The sequence below is a fragment of the Anabrus simplex genome, chromosome 8, assembly GCF_040414725.1.
Source record: "Anabrus simplex isolate iqAnaSimp1 chromosome 8, ASM4041472v1, whole genome shotgun sequence".
Lineage (NCBI taxonomy): Eukaryota > Metazoa > Arthropoda > Insecta > Orthoptera > Tettigoniidae > Anabrus > Anabrus simplex.
Genome location: NC_090272.1, coordinates 39,470,301 through 39,494,961, shown reverse-complemented (window position 1 = coordinate 39,494,961; position 24,661 = coordinate 39,470,301).

Sequence of the window (24,661 nt, the reverse complement as noted above, 5' to 3'; positions counted from 1 at the left end):
CTCATCGTCATCTCATCTTCTTTGCTGTATACAGGGCACAGTTCTCCTCCCTATCTTCCAGTCTAGCTATAACTTACCCTCCCATTCCTCCCCACTTCTTCCCCTATTTTTGCTTCTCATTATTATGGCCCTATCCTCTTCTACTTCCAAGCCTTCTTTTTTGTGTGTGTGTTTTATAGCTCACCTTTCCTCCTTATCCTCAACAACTTTACTTTTCTCGATTTCGCTCTCACATCTTTCTAATATCACCCATACCAGCACATGATGGGATTCTACCCAGTCGCCTACCTCCATATTTTTTTTCTCTAACATGTCTTCTGAACTCATTACCAAATCAATAACACTCCCACCCTGTCCTGTAATGATGAATGTCGGCTTGCCCCCCCCCCCCCCCCCCCCGTATCTCCTTCCCACCAACCATTCAAAATATAAAATTTACCTCCGGCACATAGTTCCAACAGCTTTAATCCATAACCATTTCTGTCTTTATCTGCACATCGCCTTCCTACCCTCATCGTCATCTCATCTTCTTTGCTGTATACAGGGCACAGTTCTCCTATTCTAGCATTCCAGTCTCCAAATAACAACATTCCATCTTCATCAAATGCTCTTATGATACTTGTTTCTAGTAATAATTCCTCAAAGAATTTTTCGTTCACATAAGCAGAGTTCTGACGGTGACAATATGCAAAATCCAGACATATCTTCTTTTCTCTCCCTTGTACCTTCCATATACTAAGCCCAACCCAGATCCATCTGATTTTCAATGTCCTCTATTAGTTCACTAATCTCTTCTTTTATTAATAACACTATTCCTCCTGGCATTCTACCCTTTCTGTGCTTTTTCCTTCTGGATTATTCTTGACCTCATACCCTTTCCATTTTATCTCTTTCCCGATTTCAAGCCACGTTTCTAGGAGCACCGCAATGGCAAAGCTTTCCACTGTTTTTGTAACTTCCGCATTACCTAGCTTATTTAATAATCCTTCAATATTTACGAACCCTATCTTCCAGTCTAGCTACAACTTACCCTCCCATTCCTCACCATTTCTTCCCCTATTTTTGCTTCTCATTATTATGGCCCTATCCTCTTCTACTTCCAAGCCTTCTTTGTGTGTGTGTGTGTGTGTGTGTGTGTGTGTGCGCGCGCGCGCGCGCGCGCGTGTGTGTGTGTGTGTGTTTATAGCTCACCTTTCCTCCTTATCCTCAACAACTTTACTTTTCTTTCCTCATAAATCCTTTAGACTCAAACTCCTCCTTTATTCAGGGCTTCTCGCCCTTTTATTTCATCATCTGCACCTTGTTCTTTACTTTGCACTTATATTCTGGTTCTTGTGAAACTTCTTCTATCAGCACTTGCTGACTCCTCACTTCTGTTCCTGTACTACTCTGTACACTGACCCCTGGCGTGCGTTCCTCTCTTGCCATGTTGCCCCGCTCTGCTTGCTGGCTGCCTGCCTTTCGTCTTGCATTGTTTCTGCAATTTCTTCCCACTTTAGCATCTCGTCAATCTGTTGCAACTTCACCATGGGCCAACGTTACACCAACCTTCCGTTAGATACTATCAACTGTTGGCCCCTGATATGGGCTCTAAGTCCTTGGTGTCTTGCCCTCGATAGATGCCTCCATAAAGTGTTTATGCACTTACTGCCTTCACTGCCCATATCTCTTCTCACCCATATTTTTTCGCCTTGCAGATTGTCCGCATTCCTTACGATGATTTCCGCCATCAAAATTGATAGCACTCTGATTGGCCTATTCCCTCTCACTTTTTCCACCCTCTCAGCATCTTCAATATCCACTTCGCTGAAGTTGATCTTCATCTTATTCTGTATCACTTCAACCACTTTATATATGAGATCTACTTTAGCCTCTTTTGTATCTTCCTTCACTCCATATATGAATATGCATTTCTTCATATGCTCCTGACAGCAGTTCACCTCTATTTTCTTCCATTTTGTCACCTCCTCTTCCAAATTTTTAACTTTCTCTTTCAGTTTCACAATTTCTGCTTCATTACTTCCCATCTTAGTTATTGCCTCTCCTGTTTTCTCCTTTATCTCTTCAAATCTTCAAATTCCTTGGACTGGTTCTGAATCAGCTCCTTTAATTGATCTGTTGAACAGACTTCCTTCACCATCTCTCTCACTATCCCTCTCATAGTCTCCATATTGTCCCAGCTCATATTGCCACTAGGATTCTGGCTGGGGTTTAGTTCTATGCCCCCAATAACTATCAGCATCATTACTACCACTGCCACCAACACCATCTCTCCCATCTTTCACAGATCACTCTTACACTCTCATTTCTCAGTTGTTTTCATCTTCATTCACCATTGCCACCTCCCTATCGCAGCCCGGTACTGTTCCACTCCACCCATTACACTGCACACTCCACTCAGCACGTCCACATCCCCTACTTGCTTGAGTTGACTGTGCAAAGTTTACATGTACTTGAAAGATTTAGAATGGAATAAATTATTATAATAACAAAATTTTCTGTTATGTTGGTTAGCTCTTTTGAGGGATCCAGTTTATATACCTACAATCCATAGGTGATACACACAGACTATATTGTACTACATTCCAGGTAATATTTACAGTATTCACAGCATTATGACTTTTAGAGCTGTTCATTATGATACACATGAAAGCAGATCATATTACATACCCTGTCCCAGCTTCACATAATTTGTTCTCATCAATTGACACTTTGCCATCAGGGGTATAAGCTTCCAAAAATTTTGCTACCAGGTGGTCAAATACTGGCTTTATCTTGTAAATTTAGGGAGAAATTTGTTCTTTATACACCTCATTGTCAGAAAAGTTAAAAAACTGTAAAGGAAAAATCTCTTCTTTGTCATCAGTTCATAGAAAATAGACATAGTCATTAAGCGATTGCGAGAAAAATAATGTCCTAAAGTAGGTTTCTGTACAATCCCCTGCAGCAGCAGTATGCCCATATAAAGCTTTATTTCGTCCTAATATGTCAGGAGCCAGTCTTGGTCTTGATTCCTTCATTTCATCTTACTAAACTGAGTTTAATGTGCGATTTTCTGCTGGGCATAGAGATTTGTCTGTTCAGTTATGTTCTGGCATGTCTTGTGATCAAAAAATAATTCAAATATTTTGCTCAGTTTTGTTTGCCTTAAAAATTCTCCCTTTACACCGTGCTGGAATTTTGGATCTAAGTGGGGCCTTCTTTGTCCATTTTCTGTCTAAGCTGACGAAGAAGTTGCACTGGTTGGAATATTATCAGTATTATCATCACTGGTCCGCCTCTGTGGTGTAGTGGTTAGCGTGATTAGCTGCCACCCCCGGAAGTCCGGGTTCGATTCCCGGCTCTGCCACGAAATTTAAAAAGTGGTAAGAGGGCTGGAACGGGGTCCACTCAGCCTCAGGAGGTCAGCTGAGTAGAGGTGGGTTCGATTCCCACCTCAGCCATCCTGGAAGTGGTTTTCCGTGGTTTCCCACTTCTCCTCCAGGCAAATGCCGGGATGGTACCTAACTTAAGGCCACGGCCGCTTCCTTTCCTCTTCCTTGTCTATCCCTTCCAATCTTCCCCATTCCCCTGCAAGGCCCCTGTTCAGCATAGCAGGTGAGGCCGCCTGGGCGAGGTACTGGTCATTCTCCCCAGTTGTATCCCCGACCAAGAGTCTGAAGCTCCAGGACACTGCCCTTGAGGCGGTAGAGGAGGTATCCATCGGTGAGTCTGAGGGAAAAACCGAACCTGGAGGGTAAACAGATGATGATGATGATGATGATGATGATGATGATGATGATGATGATTATCATCACTGCTGTAACTGTTATGATCGCTACTTGAACTGGAATTGAACACATGTTGTCTCTTTCACAACTGCTACTCATTTTCATCAGCTGGGCTGAAACCCTGCACATTCAAGCCTGCAGAACTTGTTCCAGGTAAATTCCTGTCACTTACAAATTCCCCTTTGGCAGAACTCAATTCACTTCACTAAGATCACTACCCTCCCCACTAAATTCCAACATTTCACTTACATTGCCCGTAAATCATCTTCCTCTAATGGTATGTGTATGTTGGGTATTCAGCCTGAAGACTGGTTTGATCCTCCATAGCTATGCCAATAGCTGTCGTACATGGCCTAGGCATCACTGAAGAGGCATAGTAGGGAAATGAGGAGTGACGTAGTTTCTCGTTGCTTTCCTCCCTCTAATGGTGGGAACCAGTAATTCCTTTCAGACCTTTTAGCAGAAAAAATGTAAGAAAATAATAAAATAGAACCCTGGTCTCGGCAGTTTGGAAGGAAATCATGAACTGTGCCTGTATTATGGAACACATGCATGTGATAATAAATGCTGTGGAACTCCAGTTGTGACGGAAGAACTCAAGACTGAGGATAATAAATTAGGTCACAGTTCTAATGTATCATCAGAGAGGTCTGCTTAGTATCATAATCTCTAGAAATCCCTTCTACAGCAATATGATTGCATCCAAAGGATGATAACGTGATGAGCTAAAGCTTCAGCACAAGGCTATTAGGCTTTAGGTTGTTCTTGCCTGGACGTAAGTTGCGGGTTTTTTTTATGCAACTCATGGATGACTCATCAGTATTAGAAGATCATAGTTGAAAAATTTTACATCAGAGGACAGACTCATCCAGAATATGTTGATGAAGAAGAAATAAACCTCTGCAGGCATGAAACCGAGAAAAAAGAAATTAGAATCGACAGATATATCCACGTTCCCCGCCAAGCAAGTGACCTGCAGCCACGGATCTCACCGCATCAACCACTGAATGGGTTAAAGATTACTTTATCTCCTTCATCACACAGCTTGAATAATCGTGATGCGTGCCGTGTTTATTGGGCTGTAGGTCATACAGCATGTGATACTGAAATATCTGTCCTTCAAAACATAAGAGTTCTCTGTGATGATCTTCTTGTGCACCTTACATTTGATGTATACAATAACTGGAAAGGTGCAAAGTGCTAGAACTTCTTTTCAGGAACTTGGAAAACTTTTGACAAGCCCTGACCTTTCCATTACACTACAGATAGGACTACTCCTGTGCTACACTTTAAGCATCCTACCATACAACACCGAGGCATTGACACTAACTGAGACGATGTGCAAGAGACTGAAAGCGTTTGAAATGTGGGTGTACTGAAGGATGATGAAAATACCTTAGACAGCTAAAATGGCCAATATAGAAGTTTTGCACCATATGAACAAAGAATCAGAAATTCTCACTACCATCAAGAGAAGGAAGCTAGAATACTTTGGTTATATGATGCAGAACAGTAAATATCATATTTTACAAGTGAAGTGAAAATTGATGGTAAATGTGGTCCGGGATAAAGTAGAACATAGCGGCTCACAACCTGAACCAGTTGTTTGGGGTGACGAAGATTACTCTATTCAGAACAGTTATCAACAAACAACAGATCGTGCTATTGATCACCAACATTCTGTGAGAACATGGCATATGAAGAAGAGGAAGAAGAAGAAGAAGAAGAAGAAGAAGAAGAAGAAGAAGAAGAAGAAGAAGAAGAAGAAGAAGAAGAAAGTGCCAAATATTAAAAACTTGGATTTTTTACTAGAAAGGTGCAAGGGGTTGAGGAGCACTATATATTATCAGAGCTAGGTCCAGAGAAGACAGGTAAAGGTTTATTAAGTCCACCAAAAGATGGCAGTGGTGCAAAGTCCCGAAGCTCTCACAAATGAAATGTACAATGTGCCACTCGTTTATTTTTATTAGTGTTCCTTTTTTGTGGTAACAAATAGGTTATTTGAAACTATAGAGTGACAGTTTCTTGTTAATGGGCATAGTTTCTTTCCTTGTGATTCTGATTTTCCTCTTATATAAAAAAAGGAAGGTAATCACATAGTCACATATGATCCCAGTGATCTCCATGAGATAGTGGAAAAAGCTTGGGTAATAAAACAATTAAAAGTACTTTCTATGAGTGGTGCAAAAATATTTCACATTGAAACTGTGGAAGCTGTCAGCGTCAGCTATGACCTTTCCAGAATATTAACATGTGTCTGACTCAAATAATCATACATTGAGACTGAGAGTGGCCATAAGGTGGAAGTTCTAAAAACAAGAAAACACTTAAAAGACATACAGTCAGCAAAAAATTGGAAGTTACGTTCTACGTCACTTGAAAAAAAAAAATACAATTGGAAGACCATGATTACGCGTTTGACCAAGGAAGACCATAAAGAATATTATTTGCATAATAAATGTAACAAAGTACATGTGAAGTATCTGCAGGATGTAGCACCTCTCACCTTTCTCAGTGTATCATCAATCTATTGTTAAAAATCAATCGAAAAGTTGTCATTTGTTCCTTTAAATAGTTCTCAAAGATAAATTCCTTAAATTGTTTGTCAGAGACAATTTCTTATCAATAACTTACTGTTCATAAATTTGGCAGTTTGCATCTTTCTACATTTTTTCTTTACATAACTGCCTCCCAATGGAGGTACCCCCAAAGGACTCAGTATACCCAAAAGACAATAATAATAAATATTACAATTATAATTACAATATTAAAATATAATAATGAGATATAAAATTTCAAACAATACCGATAAGTGTGGATTAACTATCCAATTCCACTGAAAATTTACGAAAGGACAGAGTTTTATCAGTGGTACACTTAGATGGTGTTGTAGGACAGCTTCTTCTTCTCCTTCTCCTCCTTCTTCTGGATCAGGTTATAGAACAGGATGTCCACACTTTTCCTGTACCCTCCACCCCTACTCCTATCCTCTCTATACTCTCCTCTGTCCTTGTTCTTGGTTTCTCTGTAAATACTTTCTTTGGAGCTCAGTCTTCTCGGATTCGCATCATGCATTCATTCAATTTCAGGTTGCCTTTTTCCATCCTGTCCTGTAGTTTTATTTAATCTCTTCATTTCTGATTCTATCTTTCCTTGTCTTCTCTATGATAGCTCTAAGAACCTCCAATCTCAGCCACCTCAACTCTAGTCTCATCTCACGTTTGTTCTTGTCCATGTATATGCTGCGTATGTTAATACTGTGCATTTCTTTGGAACTTGTTGGTTCCACAATACACATCTCACACTCTGGTAAAAAGCCATTTGCTTGTTGTACTCCCAAGGGGGCATAGCCAAGGAGGGGATACCAGGGGGGGGTACTAGGGGGGTTACTAAATAAACATTTAGAGACACAATTGTAGAACTAACAGATCTGTTGAATCTATTTTGTAAGAAGCCTTAAAAGTTGGATTTTAGATTGTAATATGAACATAACATTCGCTGTAAAATTGTTGACCTTGATCGTATTGTTCTTGTTCTGTATGTTAATGTAAGGTTTCATAGTGCATTTCAATCTGAATATCAACATAATTCACTTGTATCAGTGTCCTTATAATGTCAAGTATTGCATACTGCACCACACATGCACCAGCACCTCCATTGTGTTCTATCATCATTTTGTAAATATCACCCCACCATTAGTCGATCCTGGCGACGCTACTGCTCCCAAGTATTTGAATCTTTTCACACAGCTTCGATTGGCTTGCCATTTAATTCTGTAGTATCCTCCCTCTTCCTTCCTCACTCCCTCCTTCTTTCCTCTCGTCATCACTACTTTTGTTACTCTTTCTTTATGCTTATTCTTTTCAGACTCTTCCATCACCTAATTCCCCGCAGTAACTTGTTCTCATACTTCGATTTCATTTTCCCTCCATGGCAAATCAGAGAGAAAGAGAAGGGGACAATAAGAAAGGGAAGCTTAACAGGACAAACACAATGACAGGTTAGTGTAGGAAGAGGGAGCAACAGAAATAGGAGTTGAGGACAAATTTGGAAACAGAAGGATAAGAACAATCTCCACATCTTCAGATAGACCGACTCTCTCCTCGTCAATCCCAGTCCCTCTGCATCCATCTCTTCTCACCTTGTTTCTGCTTCCTTTTGTGTTTGTCCTTTGTGCCTATTCTTTTGCCACCTGTATTTATCTTTGCCTTATGTTTCTTCCTTTTTCCTGTACTTATCAGGGTTTCTTCCAATCCTCCACTAATTCCATGTCAAGCCTGAGGATCTGTCATGGTGGCCTCTCAATGAATGTTGATCCCCGCCCTCCTGATGAAGCTGGGAAGCAGACATTGTGGTTTCTTAAACTGGATTACAGTATATGAGGGTCATTCAAAAAGAAACAAGCCAGAGGCTATAAAATGAAAACCACCAAAAGGATCGTAATGCAATTGCCTTCAGAAAGAGGTGCAGTCCCTTTGAGAGCATTGAGATCCTAAACTCGCTGCTCGAGGGACATGGCTGTACACCACGTGATGACAGAGCGAGCACACATACCCGCTGATCGTCCACAGCTCCCAGCCATGCTGACAACAGTGAAATTGAGGTTTCAAAAGAAGAGCAAGGGGGTGTAGAGCATTTCTTGACAGCAGAAGTAGTAAGAAGAATGAAAATTCATCGAGGAATTACACAAATGTATGGAGAACACTGCATGTCTGTCGCAAGTGTCAAGGTGTGGCACGAGCGATTCAGGGAAGAACGGATATCGTTGGAACACCACACCGCATTACCGATGACATTGTCCAACAGGTGGATGCCCTCATTATGCAAGACCAGCAAATTACGGTAGCAGCCATTGCCGCAGAGGTTGGAGTGAGTGTCGGAAGTGTTCCTGCCATCATTAAGGACAGATTGAAATTTTGCTAAAAGTGCGCCCAAATGGGTGCCTCACGGTATTCAACCAGCGCAGGAAGCATGTCGAACTGACCTCCCGCTTGAAAAATTGCTGCGCTATGACAAGGAAGGGGATGAGTTCATGTCACGAATGGTCACTGAAGATGAGATATAGTGTCATCACTTTGAACCCCAATCAAAATGACAAAATCTTCAGTGGAAGCACGCAGTGTCGCCGCGACCCAAAAAATTCAAGGTGAGCTAAAGAAGGCTCTGAAAGCCAAACAGTTTACCTCAGATGATGACATCAAGCAGTACATTCAGAAATGGTTCACAATGTAGCCTTGTGTCGCAGTCGGACAAGTGCCTCAACAGTGCTCGCCAATACTTTTGAAATAATGGTACAGGTTTTCATTTTATAGCCTCCGGCTTGTTTCTTTATGAATGGCTGTTATACAATTACAAAAACTTTCCAATTATGGAAGAAGACAAAGACCAGGAAGCAGATACCAAGAATTAAAAACTGGAAGCTAAAGGAAGAGGACTGTAAAAAGAACTTCCAAGAAATTACCAAAAGCAAGTTACCAATGTCAGAGTCTAGCCATAGTGATGAGGAATAGAATAATTTTAAAACTACTTTCATCAGTAGTGCAGAAGAAGTGTGCAGAAGAAGAAGCATGAAATTAATGAATAAAAGGATGTCCTGGTGGAATGACAGAGTGAAAAAGGTGATAGAAAAATGAAATAAACCCAAGAAAGTGAGGGATGTTGAAAGAGCCAGAAAGAGTGACAACAGTCAACTGAGAGATGAGGAAATACAAAAGCTAGACCAAGAATACCAAAATAGAAAATTAGAAATAAAAAGGATTGTGAGAGAAGAGAAGGAGAAATGCTATGGTGAATTCACCAAAAAACTATAGGAAGATAGCTCCTCAATTCTAATAACATACACTGAGTGGTCCTCTAACCAGACCTGACCTGGCTGGGAGATGCTGTACAGCCTGGTTAAAACCAAGAGATCTGACAAAGACGATACCACAGCACTAGACAGTAAATGGGAATGTAGTCAGGAGTGTACAAGAAATGAAATGAAGACCTATTTTGATATATTCCTGAACAAACAATAAACTACTGAAGGGGTGGAAGAAAGGCTGAGGTCAGATTACTTGGTCTGAGGTGGAAATTGCTCTGAAAAAGATGAAAAGTAGTAAGTCAGCTGGAATAAAAAGTTACTGCTGATATGATCAAAGCAGCAGGTATACCTGGAGTGCAGTGGTTATACAAAACTTTGAGAACAATATGGTGTGACAGTCAGGCTCCAGAGGACTGGACAAAAGGTATTATTATCCCTTTATTTAAGAAAAGAATACAGAAGAGAGTGTGCCAACTATAGGGGTATCACACTTCTCTCCTATGGTCTGAAAATAATGCAATAATTTATTGAAACCAGACTGAGGGCTGTGATATAACCTGTCCTGGAAGAAGAACAGCATGAATTTAGAACCAACAGAAGAACAGCAAACCTGATCTTCACTCTAAGAGAGAGGGGGAAAGACATAACTGTGGTATTCTTAGATCTAGAAGGCATACAATAGGATACCTAGACCAGTCATATGTAAGTGTCTCAGAGAACTGGCAGTCCCTGAATATCTTATAGGCAAGGTCCAAATGCTGTACTACAACTGTAGCAGCTGTATGAGTGTTGGAGATGGCCACTCAGAATGATTTAATACCACACAAGGTGTCCAACAAGGGAGCGCACTCTCACCATTGCTATTCATTACTATCATCGACAGTATTCTTAAAAATCTGAAAAGAGAATGAGATAGAGAAGTACACACATTGGTGTTTGCTGACGATGTGGCCACCAGGGGAGAGACAGAGGTAGAGGTACAAACTAGGCTGGATGAATGGGTAGCAAAGTTCAAACAGTATCAGATAAAAGTTAGCACAATAAAAACTGTTGCACTGAAAATGAGTAGGTAAGATACTGGCTGCCACATAAAGCTTGAAGGTGAAAACATTCGATGTGTACAGATATTAAAATACCTCATGAGTACTGCATGTAAATAACTAGTAAAAACAGAGTGGCAAGCAGTTTCAACTTCTACAACCTCGTAAGACATCCACTTTGGGATAACAAAGTGCCCATGACAACCAAGATGACTCTGTATAAGCCATACTTTGTGCCAATTCTCATATACAGCCTAGAAACATATACACAGAAAAAGAGAGAAGTTAGTAAATTGCAATAATGCAAAATGAAGTTTGTACAAACAACCCTCCAAACAACATGCAAGGACCATGTAAGGAACAATGACAACAGAATGAAGCTGGAAATGGACTTGATAGAAAAGAAGCTAAGGTTTTCAAGACTAACACGGTAAGGACATGTAAAGTGAATGCCTGGCACAAGAACATGCCTAGAAAGAACAGTTGAAGGAAGAAGGCGAGTGGGAAGACCTAAGAAGAGGTGGCTACTCCACCTGAGAGAGGATGTGGAGAGAAGAGGAGGGAACTGGTAGTCACTGGTGAGAGGGAAGGCATTTCTGGACAAACAATGATGGTGAAGACTTGTTCAACACCACCTACCTGGCACGCTGCATGGGTTCTATGATGATGATACTTTTAATGGAATGGATAATAAGAATCAAACAGATGTGATTTACACGGAATTTTCAATGGATCACGATATACTATTGCCAAAACTTTCTAATTATGGCCTGTCCTATGAGTTTTGAAATTAATATCATCTTATCTCTCTGACAGAAAACAATTTGTAATATATCTCCAAACAAAACCATTTTTATACAATGTTATATCTGGCGTTCCTCAAGGCTCCAATTTACGGTATCCTTTTTCACAATATTTATTAATGACTTACCAAAGGTCATCAGGTACTCAAAATATCTCATGTATGGATGGTGTTAAATTGCATATAACTGTCACCACTCATGAGGATGTTTTAAAATTATGGACCGATATCAATAATATGTATATGTGGAACAGGAACAACAAAAAGCATGTTAATATCAATATGTGTCTCACTACAGTACCGGGACGGTTTGAATATGAAAGGAATAATACTGTTTTAGAAAGGTCTAAATTAGTAAAAGAATTGGGAATTTTAATGGATAGTACATTATCCTTTAAAAGGCACATTGAAAAAATTACAAATGATCCTTAAGGTGTGTGGTTTGGAATTCGAGGGAACTACAAAATGGCGGCAGCGGCTAGTAATGTTTGTGCTCCGTCCGGTAAAAATGTGAGAAATTGTGAGGAATTCGTTAATTGTGAAGGGGATTGTGGACGTAATTTTCATAAGGAATGCACACGAATGTCAAAGAAGGCTTACGAGGCGGTAAGAAGTGATCCGGAAAAGGTGTGGAAATGTAAACGTGACGATTGTCACCCGCCACCTAACCTAAGCGAATGTGACGTAGTTAAGGAGGTGACCGAGAAGATACAATTATCTGTTACAGAACTGAAAACTTTATTCATGGTTGAACTCAGTGCTATTAAGGAAGCGACAGAATTTATAAATGACCAGTTTGAGATGTTCAAAACTCTCACTGGTGAGTGGAAGCAAAGAACATCTGAAGTAGAAAAATCTCTGGCGAATGTTAGCAATAATACCAAACAGGCTTTAGATGGGTCAGAAGACCTTAAACAGTACACCCGCAGGAACAATTTGTTAATCAGTGGAATGCCAGAAATGGCCAAAGAAAACGTGTATGACTTGGTAATACAAACAGCCAGGGCATTGGGGGTTGACTTGGGTATTCAGGAGATTGACGTCACTCATCGTCTGCAGTCAAGAGGTGGGGACGTTGGAAGAATTGTGGTGAAATTCACTAACAGGTGGAAGAAAGACGAAATAGTGAGTGCAAGAATACAGAAAAGAGTGTTGAACACCCAGGATATTGGACTGAACTGCCCATCACGCAAAGTATTTATTAATGACCATCTTTCGCCCAGGAATGAGAACATTGCAAGAAGGTGCAGGCTACTGAAGCAGAATGGTAAAATATTTGCCACATGGACAAGGGACTGCAAGATCTACGTCCGTGATGCTAGGGATGAACCAAGCATGCTCATCAGCAACAAAGAAAAGATCGCACACCTCGAGAATAAACTCGGACAGTAAACGCTGCAGGTACTATACTCACACGCATTTATACTGATTTTAAATGGTACAGGACATTTATAGCAGTGAGGAAATAATAAGTTCTGTTGAGATCCAGTGTGATACTATAGAAAACTATAAATTACAAACTAAGAATCAAGCTCTAAATTCTAAATTTAAATGTATCTGTATCAATGCACGAAGTGTTAGGAACAAGTTTGAGGATATTATGCTTATTATTGATGAGGTTACAGAACTTGACATTATAGTTATAACAGAAAATTGGCTATCAGATGAAGAAACATCCTATTATAACATACCTAGCTTTGAATCTTACCATCTAGCTAGAGAGGGTACTGGAGGGGGTCTGTCAGTGTATGTATCAAGAAAATGGACAACTAAAGTCATTAAGATCATTAACAGTTATCACAGTATTCTCCAAATAGAAGTATTTAGCAAAAACCGGAGATATAACGTGATTTCATATTACAACCCAAAGGAGAGTAATATTACTAACTTTACGATAGATCTTGAATTTGTTTTGTGCAATACCCGAAAATCAAACTCATTGCTGATAGGAGATGATAACATAGATTTTCTAAAAGATAGCAATATTTATAGGAACTATATATCCTTATTGAATTGTTACAATTTTTACCCCTGCAATACAAGGCTTCCAACAAGAATAACACCCACATCCTCAACTTTAATTGATCATATACACTCAAACTTTGCCACTGCTGATTACTGTGTATATAATGTAATAAGTGACCTTAGTGATCATAATATTCTAATTCTAGAAGTAACAACACAAATTAAAGAGAGCTCTCCATTCAATAGTGAGGCAAATATACAAACACGCATGAAAATAAATTACACAAAGCTAAATGATTTTTTCACAAAAAATACATGTACAAATTTATCTGCTGACGTGAATGAAGCCTACGAGCAGCTCTGTGCTTTTATTAGTGAGGGACTTAGAGTAGCTAGTTCAAATATTGGGCAAAAACCACCACGAAAAGATATACATAAGCCATGGGTAACACAAAAATTCCTAGAAGTTGTAAAAAGAAAAAATATCCTATATGCAAAAACTAAAGCTAAAAACCCTTCAACTGAAACAATCGAAGAGTACACAGGATGTTGCAAGGACATAATTAAAATGAAAAGATTGCTAAAAAGGTCATATTATAACCATGTTATTAGAAAAGGGGATACCAATAAAGAAATGTGGAAGGCAGTAAACCAAATACTTGGGAGAACTAATAGTAAACCAAAAGTTACAGAACTTGTGTATGAAAATGTTCACCATACTTCTAGTCAAGATATTTGTAAAGCTTTTAACACATTTTTCGTTAATGTAGTCGAAAACTTGGTTAAAGATCTTGGTGCATGTAACACACCTTTGCTGTCTAATCATACGATCTGCAACTCTGTGTACTTTAGGCCAACAGATGTTAAGGAAGTTACACAAATCATAGAAGCACTAGCCAGCAAGAGTAACCACACAGATGACAGAATAAATAACATACTCCTCAAGAGGTGTGTAAATCATCTGGCCCCCTTGCTCACCAAAATAATTAATTTGTCATTGCAAACAGGAGTAATACCAGATAAATGTAAAATTGCAAGAGTGGTACCAGTTCTTAAGAAAGGAACACAATGTGACCCCAGTAATTACAGGCCACTATGTATAGTATCTTCGCTAGCAAAAGTACTTGAAGTAGTAATAAAAAAACAAGTCTTGAATTTCCTAACAAAAACACATTTCTTCTTCAAATTTCAGTATGGCTTCCTACCCAAACATAGTACACTTTCAGTTGCTTTTGACATAGTGTCCCTGATACAGAATGCACTAGATAGTAATAAAATAGCAGCTGGAATTTTCATAGATCTTGCAAAGGCATTTGACACAGTTAACCATATCCTACTACTTAATAAACTAGCAAATGCAGGAATTAGAGGAATAGCCTTTGAGTGGTTTAAAAATTACTTAACTGATAGGAAGCAATATGTTAATATCAATGAAACTAAAGGGCCCATCTACAATGTTAAACATGGTGTCCTGTTTTTAATATTTATTAATGATATAGGTTATCTTGAGTTTACTGGTAAGATATTCCTGTTTGCAGATGATATATTTATATTTTATGACAGCAGTTGTGAACAAACGATTATGGAGTATATGCAAAAAGATCTGGACATACTAACATCATGGCTGAACAACAATAACCTAGTTATAAGCACCTCAAAAACAAAATACATGATATTTCATAAACCAACACAAATTATCAATACCTGTAATGTAGTAAAAATTGGCAATGAGCCCATTGAAAGAGTAAAGCAGATTTCATATTTAGGCCTGGCTTTAGACAATAACTTAAGTTGGAATGAGCATATCTTAAATGTAAGGAAAAAAATTATTAGTGTAATTGGAGTACTAAAAAGATTGAAAGACTATGGAATAAACAACCAACACTTAAGAAACATATATACCTCCCTCATACATTCACACCTTATGTACATGAATATAATATGGGGAAATTGTACACAGGAAGCTATAAAGGGACTAGAAGTACTCCAAAAGAGAGCTTTAAAAATTATGTATGGATATGATTTTCTAAAACCATCTGTGGAAGTTTTTCAGGAAACAAACATATTACCAGTACAATGCCAGATTAAATATTCTCAAGCTTTATTTATGTTCAGGTATAAAAATAATATGATTTCTGTTAATACAGAACTACGATACAGTAAGGACATTCACACCCATAACACAAGATCAGCAAACCAGTTTTACAAAGATTCCACTAACACTACCAAATATGGTGTTAAAAGCATTTCTTATTCAGCAAGCACAGCCTTTAACAATCTACCTCCCAAATTAAAACAAATCAATAAGTTGTACAGATTTAAGAAAGAAGTACGCAGGTACTTCCTTGAACAGTATGTTGGAGAATAAATCGATAACCACTGTGTACCTATTTTTCCACCTAAGTTTAGTTTGTTTTTAATATCTTCTTTTTTCCATGCAAAATAATGATATTATGATGTAAATTATTAATTGTAAATATTCCTTGTTATATATGTAGGCCTATGCCTTATCTGTTAAATGAAACTTAAAGCTGCCAAGCTGTGATTGTAAAGGGCAGTCCCTCCTTGAGCCACTAGCTCACTGGGACATTCTATACCCAATAAATAAAACTTATAAATAAAACTGAAAAAATTGGGTACACTAATTACTCTCTATAATACATTTGTGGATAGTAAACTTGAATATACATGTGTTGTGTGGACCCCCAGCATTCTGTTATTATAAAACGTATCATACTTCAGCACCAAAGGGAAGGGTTTCATAAAACAACTTGCAAAATGAATTTAAACCTTTGTCATTATGTAACAGACAGGAAATTCTTCAACAAATGTTCTTGTACAATCTGTGAGTGATGATAGTGAGCTAGTTGCTAGAGTGAACTTTAATTATGAATTTATAGACAAGACAAACGTTTTATTGTAAACACTCCAAAATAGTAAGTCACAAACATTCTCCACTAGTTAGAATGTGTAATCTTTTCAACAAAATTGCTGCATGTAATCAGAGAGTTGACTTTACGATGACTCTTTGAGACATTGTGCATCATGTGGAAACTGTAGTTTCTGTAGCAGCGATTGGGGGCTTAAATAATTATAAAAGAAAAAACATTTGGAACATTAAATAAAATTTTGAATCATTAAAACCATATCACAAAATCAACATTAAACAAGGTAAAATACACAGAAACTAACCACAGGATTGGAGAGCAGCAGGAACCCTGCGAGGTTGTGGATCGAAGGACTTTTATGGCTGAGACTTCAACAAAGAATAATTTAGTTAATACCTATTTATTATTTAAAAAAAACATCAAAGAAAAGGAAATAAGGAACACTGCCAGTAGCACAAACACAAAATAAAAATAAAACTCAGATGAAACGAAGATGTAGTCTTACAATCTTACAGATGGAAAATACTTGTAATGTAAAGTGACCCCCCTTTCACCAAAATAATAAAATACAGGTCAAAGGAAAATAATTCCAAATGAAGCAGATTTACTGAGGTCAAACTTAGTGAGAAATTTAATTTAAATTACAAAGCTGTTAGAAAAAGCTTGCCTCATGCCAAAGTGGATTGTAAGATGTCTTTACACCATCATAAGTTACAATTGATTTCTGATAGAAGGATCGATGGGTAAACTCCTGTGACAAATTAAAACTTGTAATAAAATTAAGTTACATTAGGAAATTTAAGATTTGCTTACCCCAAGAGAAGGCAGAGTTCCTGGACTGAACGGGCGCTCTACATGATGCTGAAGACAGAATTAAACCAGCCTGCGATGCGCTTTCCAAAGGTAGCCCGTGCTGGGTGGTGCAACAGGAAAAGGCACAGCAAAATTAATGACCAATGACTGCACAAGAGTTACCTTTTGATTAATTTAAACCAATCAAATTTAAATGTTTAATTTGATGCTTGTCGTCTATTTCTTGGAAACTTACCGAAACAAGTCCCAGAAAAATTGACACGTGAGATACAGGTTGTCCCACGAATTTTGACAATAAAATTTAATACAATTTTAAATGATCCAAAATTTACTTGAAGAAAACCAATAGCACACATCACAGTTTCACACAGATCTAAAATCAAATACTGTATCATTATTTTGTAGTCAGTGTAAATAAACATTGGGTATAACAGGTTTCTGTTAAAAAACATCATTTTAGAATAAAGTATTGCTGTATAATAATATTAATATTTGTACTCAATATGCTGGCAGAAGTAGCAACCGTACTAAATTCGTTGTATTATTTACCATGCTTGTTTTTCTTTCTCTTACTTTTTTAAAGTACTACTTTTTTGTTATTTATTCACAAACTCTGTTCTTTATAATGTGCATTATGTTGTATAAAATCCACTTGTGAATGGGGGATGTCTCTGTTGGTGGTATATGTCTAAATAAATATTTCAGCTCTTCTACAATGACGAGCGTGAGATCTCAGAAGAGTGCTGTGAAGCACTAGAGGAGGGAAAGTGTATGATAAAGTGGTGGGAGATACGTCGGCCGCCTTCTCTCGGTGATGACGATCTCTATTTTGCTTCAGCACATGAAATGGGTGCACAAGGATTAAGTAGTGATGAGCCAGACCCACTGATCATCACTGTCACTGCTATATATGGCTATCCTCCTCCGTCACTTGGAGATGCACAAAAGATTGCAGAAGATAGGTAAGGATATAGAGTAATATATCTGGTGATGATCACAGAAATTTTAGGGAACAGGGGTATGCTGTGGGCAAAATACTGGATGCACTATTACATACCTGTAAAAGAAATACACTATTAAACAAAGGATGGCATGTTTCATGCTTGGAAGAATATCATCAGGTTCTATCAAATCACACTTTCTCTTTTTAATTGATGATAACTGTTTAGAAATGTAGAAATATTTATGAGGGCTGTCTTTTTTCACCCTCCAGTGGGTTATAAAAAAAAGACACATTGACATAACAAAATATTTTTATCACCAAAAGTTTTGTGGTTTCATACTTATTTTTCCACACAATCACCAAAAGATTTAGGTATTTGTCGTATCATGACACCAGCTTTCTGATGCCCTCTGCAAAGAAGTCTGCCACCACTGAGGTAATGTGCATCTCAACAGCCTCATTCTCCAAAAAGTCCACCAACAAGACACCTTTATGGTCCCAAAAATGGTAGCCATTGTTTTCCTGTTCCTCAGTGTCAGTTTAAACCTTTTTGGCTTGTTTGGAGAAGAAGGATACATCCACTGCTTAGGCCTAGACTGCTCTTTGGACTCTGGAGAGTCACACAGGACCCAAGTTTCATTGCCAGTAATGACAGACTTTAAAAACTCTTTCCCTCACTATATAACACATGAGAAACATTACGGCTGACGTCATTTGCTGGGTTTTGTGATCGTCACTCAAAATTGTTGGGATCCAATTTGAACAAATTCTCCAGTATCCTAACTGTTGAGTCACAATTGTGCACAGAAAAGACCTTGAAATGTCTGGATTTGCTGTAGAAAGGTCACTGATCATAAACCTCTATTTGTGGCAGACAAACGAAGAACATCAGAAGCTGTCCAGACACACATTACCTCACTTGTGGCAGACTTCTTTGCAGGGGGCATCAGAGCTGGTGTCACGATACAACAAATGCCTAAATCAGTTTGGTGATTATGTAAAAAAATAAGTATGAAATCACAAAACTTTTGGTGATAAAAACATTTTGTTATGTCAATGTATCTTTCTTTTTATATTTATAGCCCACCAGAGGTTGAAAAAGAAACAGCCTTCATATGCTTAAATTCTGTTTATACCTTGAAAGTTAGAACTTACTTGAATGAAGTGCTCCTCTCTTCTTGCCAGTCCAACAAAGAGTGCAATGCAGTGTAATGCTCTATCATTTGTGTGAGGTCAGCTGGCTAGTTTGTTACGTCATGCTCCGGTGAGCTCAATGACTACTTTAAATTGAACTTTTAGCTTTATTACTATTCTCAATGCGAATGAAACTAATAATGGAATATTACAAATATGGAAATTTCATTCATAGATTTCAAAAAGGTTTATGATAGTATACATAGACACACTGTTTTAAAAATCCTCAGATCATATAGCCTTCATCCTAAATTGACAAAAATTATTGAAATAACTTTAACCAACACAATTTCAAAGGTAAAGTTTAGGAGAGAAATGTCAAATGCTTTTTAAAATAAATACAGGCCTCAGACAAGGTGACAGATTATTTCCACTGCTCTTCAATGTGGTTCTAGATTATATCATGAAAATTTGGCAAAAAGAAAACCCACCTAAAATCAAAATTGGAACAAAACCCTCAATAAGGACAAACTGCCTAGGATTTTCAGATGATTTAGCTCTATTAGCCCTTGACATGGAAGAAGTTGGTGCTCAGATCATCAGTCTCCAGAAAATTCCATTAAAAATAGGATTACAAATATCCTTTGAGAAAACTGAGATCATGGCAATGAAACCCCTTGACATAAACAAAGTAATCATAAATGATCAAAAAAATTAACATAGTCCTACAATTTAAATACCTTGGAGAAATCATTATGCACAACTTAAGCGAGAAAGCAACATGGATAAACAGAACCAACAAAATGAAAAAAGGACAATTTCTAACCTGGTCAACTTATAACAGAAACTGCTTATCAATAGACACTAAGATTCAACACTACAAAACTATGCCTGAAGCCACTTATGCTTTTGAAACCTTGTTCCAAATTAAAAATGAAAAAAGAACTGATCAGCTCCTCAAAACTGAAAGAAGAATTATTAGAACTTGCATAAATAAAAAGTACCAGGTTGAAGGAGTCTGGAGAATCCTTCCCAATGAAACTATTGAGAGATTGACCCAGTTACTAGCATGATGAAGAAGAAAAGAATCTCTTATTTCTTTCACATCTTACGATTACCAGAAAATAGGATTTTATGACAACTAGTGGTGAGAAATCTGGGAAAGAAGACAGGAGGGCATTGGATCAAAGAAATTGAAGAGGATCTCAAAACCGTTTGACTCGAAATTACAGATGCAGAGAACAAGAATAAAATTACCACCCTTCTTAGGAAACTCAAATTTTCAACTGAAATGATACACAGCAGGCCTGTAGAGATTTCAGACAATTTAAGAGCACTGTGATCAGAATGAATGAAGAAGTACTGGGCAGGTAAGAATCAAACAGTACAGCCTGCAAAGAAAAAGTGTACATGGAAGACTCAAGTGGTCCAATGTGGCCAATAAAATGAATAATAATAATTACAGGCCAGTTAGTTTGACATGTGTTGACTGTGTGCTTTGGGAAAGCATCTTTTGTCATTATATTAGACATGTTTGCAAAATGAATAAGTAGATCAATAGAAGGCAGTTGGGTTATAGGGAAGGTTATTTCACTGAAGCTCAACTTGTAGAATTCCAGCAAGATATTATGGTTCTCAATGCAATTTTATTTGTGTAAATAAATATCACACAAGAACACTACAACACTAGTATGGGGGACATACTGAAGCAATTTACTGTTGATTCTGACAAGTACAGATATCAGCCAAGTCCTCAACTCACTGTAAAACTCACTCTAACCCACACTTTCACTCTGACCTCTCGGCCTGTCAGCTATATATATATATATATATATATATACACACCGTTCAACAAACAGTCTAGAAATATCGACTTCTGGAAATGTTCTTGCAGTACTCTAAATGGATTACATCCAAACATACAAGGAACAATTGATCAACCGGCCTCTTGATTGGAGTAGATCAAACTTGAATGTTCGACTACAGTTTACAACCACACATGGAGGAGTCTATAAAATTCTTAATGTTTCTACATGTATCTAGATAATAAATCATTACAGTAAGTTTCCAGAAACCTCCATATGTTAATTTACAATAACAAACTGTTATTATGATCCATCTGTTTACTACATTATAATGTTGTCACATTAAAAATATCTTCATTAATTAAAAAGTTATAAGTGGGACATATTTCACTCCCTTACAGAGCATCATCAGCCAAATCTGAATCTCGAAGAATGGTTATGTTCGTAAATAATGACTTGAAGAACTATTAAACCATTTTTTCACAAACTTAAACTTACTCTACTAGAATATCATAAAATACAGAATCTTTGGAGACATGCCTTAATAACATGGGCTTAATAGAAGAGATACATTAAAATTGTGGAAGAATGAGTTCTAAAATATTTAATACAAGTAGCATGTCTAAAATCTTAGAAACTGAGCTCGATAGCTGCAGTCGCTTAAGTGCGGTCAGTATCCAGTATTCGGAAGATAGTGGGTTCGAACCCCCACTGTCGGCAGCCCTGAAGATGGTTTTCCGTGGTTTCCCATTTTCACACCATGCAAATGCTGGGGCTGTACCTTAATCAAGGCCACGGCTGCTTCCTTCCCAGTCCTAGCCCATTCCTGTCCCATCATCGCCATAAGACCTATCTGTGTCGGTACAACGTAAAGCCAATAGCAAAAAAAAAAGTCTTAGAAAGATGTGAAAATCAATCTTAAGAGCTAAATTTGAAGATTTTCTTTGCAATGAGATCTGGTAAAAAAGTTTTTTATCCCTTGAGGATAAGAGTCTATAAAGATTCAAAGATCTTGATAATTTGACAATTGAACTTGTGACAGGATGAATGTTCGTCTTCATGAAATTTAAATGCTTGTTGACATTTGACTTCGGCGACTGCTGTTGAATAAATATGCTCTTGCTGATGTCAGTGACTGCACATTGAAATAATGGATTTAATAAGGCATGATTGAAAGGGACGTAAATCGACGATCGTAGTTAAAAGTTGTTAGGTAGTTTATCTGGTTGTATGCCCTCCAACTGCTGTTTATCAGTTTGGTGTTATCCTCGGATAACAAGAGTTAGGTTACTTTTAGGATGGCATACATACAACCTTCAATATCTATCCTGTTCATTCCTTACTCATCATCATCATCATCATCACAATCATCATCATCATCATCATCATCATCATCATCATCATCATCAATGTCCCACTCCAGTCGCCCGGGTGTGGTTAACAAGCCTCCTCCACTCCTTTCTGTCCTTCCACTTTTCCTGCTCCATTACTTCTGCCACATCCAATCCAGCTTCTCTAATGTCCTTCCAAATCTGATCCTCAGATAACACCAAACTGACAAACAGCAATTGGAGGGACATATAACCAGATAAACTACCTAACAACTTATAACTACGATCGTCGATTTACATCCTTTCAATCATGCCTTATTAAATCCATTATTTCAACGTACGGTCACTGACGTCAACAAGAGCATATTTATTCAACTAGCATTCGCCGAGGTCAAATGACAACAAGCATTTAAATTTCATGAAGACCAACATTCATCCTGTCACAAGTTCAGTTATCAAATTGACGAGATCTTTGAATCTTTATAGACTTTTATCCTTAAGGGATAAAAAACTTTTTTACCAGATCTCATTGCAAAGAAAATCTTCAAATTTAGCTCTTAAGATTGATTTTCACAACTTTCTAAGATTTTAGACATGCTACTTGTTTTAAATATTTTAGAAGAACTCATTCTTCCACAATATTAATGAATCTCTTCTATTAAGCCCATGTTATTAAGGCATTTCTCCAAAGATTCTGTATTTTATGAAATTCTAGTAGAGTAAGTTTAAGTTTGTGAAAAATGGTTTAATAGTTCTTCAAGTCATTATTTACGAACATAATAATTCTTCAAGATTCAGATTTGGCTGATGATGCTCTGTAAGGGAGCGAAATATGTCCCACTTATAACTTTTTAATTAATGAAGATATTTTAAATGTGACAACATTATAATGTATTGAACAGGTGGTTCATAATTAAACTTTGTTATTGTAAATTAACAGATTTCAATACAGATTAAAACATGAGATTAGTCACTTGCAACCTCCATATGTACCAGAATGATAGTGGATTATACCCAATATATGAATATTACAGAGTTTCTTACAGTTTAGACTATACAGATTGAGGTTATACAAATTTACAATAGGCCTACATATTTACAGGGTATAGCTGTACTTAACATTTAATAAAAGATACTTAAGATATATTAAACATAATAATTGAAGGTTTTACAAGAGTTAGATTACTTTTAGGATGGCATACATACAACCTTCAATATCTATTCTGTTCATTCCTTACTCATCATCATCATCATCATCATCATCAATGTCCCACTCCAGTCGCCCGGGCGTGATTTGATTTTTTATTTTTTTTGTTGTTATTTGCTTTACGTTGCGCCGACACAGATAGGTCTTATGGCGACGATGAGGCAGGAATGGGCTAGGAGTGGGAAGGAAGCGGCCGTGGCCTTAATTAAGGTATAGCCCCAGCATTTGCCTGGTGTGAAAATGGGAAATCACGGAAAACCATCTTCAGGGCTGCCGACAGTGGGGCTCGAACCCACGATCTCCCGAATACTGGATATTGGCCGCACTTAAGCGACTGCAGCTATCGAGCTCGATCCGGGCGTGATTAACAAGCCTCCTCCACTCCTTTCTGTCGTTCCACTTTTCCTGCTCCATTACTTCTTCCACATCCAATCCAGCTTCTCTAATGTCCTTCCAAATCTGATCCATACACCTTCTCGGTCTTCCAACTGGTCTCTTTCGCTTAACTTCTCTTTCCAATTCCCTTCTTGCTACCCGTTCCTTTCCCATTTTTTTTACACATCCAAACCATCTCAGTCTTGCTTTCTGTATGTTCTGTACTAACTGTTCTATATATAGCTCTTCTCTGATTTTAATATTTTGAATTCTATCTCTTCTTGTCTTTTTAACCGATGTTCTTAAAAATTTCATTTCTACTGCTTGGATCTTACTATCTTGTCTCTTATTAGTTACCAGCATTTCTAATCTGTGTGTTACAATTGGTGTGAAATACTGTTTATATTATGTTCATTTTGTTCTCTTGGGTACTTTGTCATCCCATAAAAGCTCTCTGACTTGATGATAAAATGTTGTACCTTTACTTAATCTGTTATTAATTTCAGGGTTGATTTCATTACTTCCATTAATAATGCTACCCAGATATGTAAACTGTTCTACATTCTCTAACCGTTCTCCATATATGTTCACTTGGCTTCTCTTTTTCTCTTTTCCACAGTGCATTATTACAGTTTTCTTTTTACTAATTACCATTCCAAACTCCATCAGATTTTCATTCCAGATGTCCAGTCTCCTCTGTACTTCCTTCTCTCCCTTTCCCCAAATCACCACATCATCTGCAAATAGCAAAGCATTCACTTCATCACTACTGATACACTGTTTTA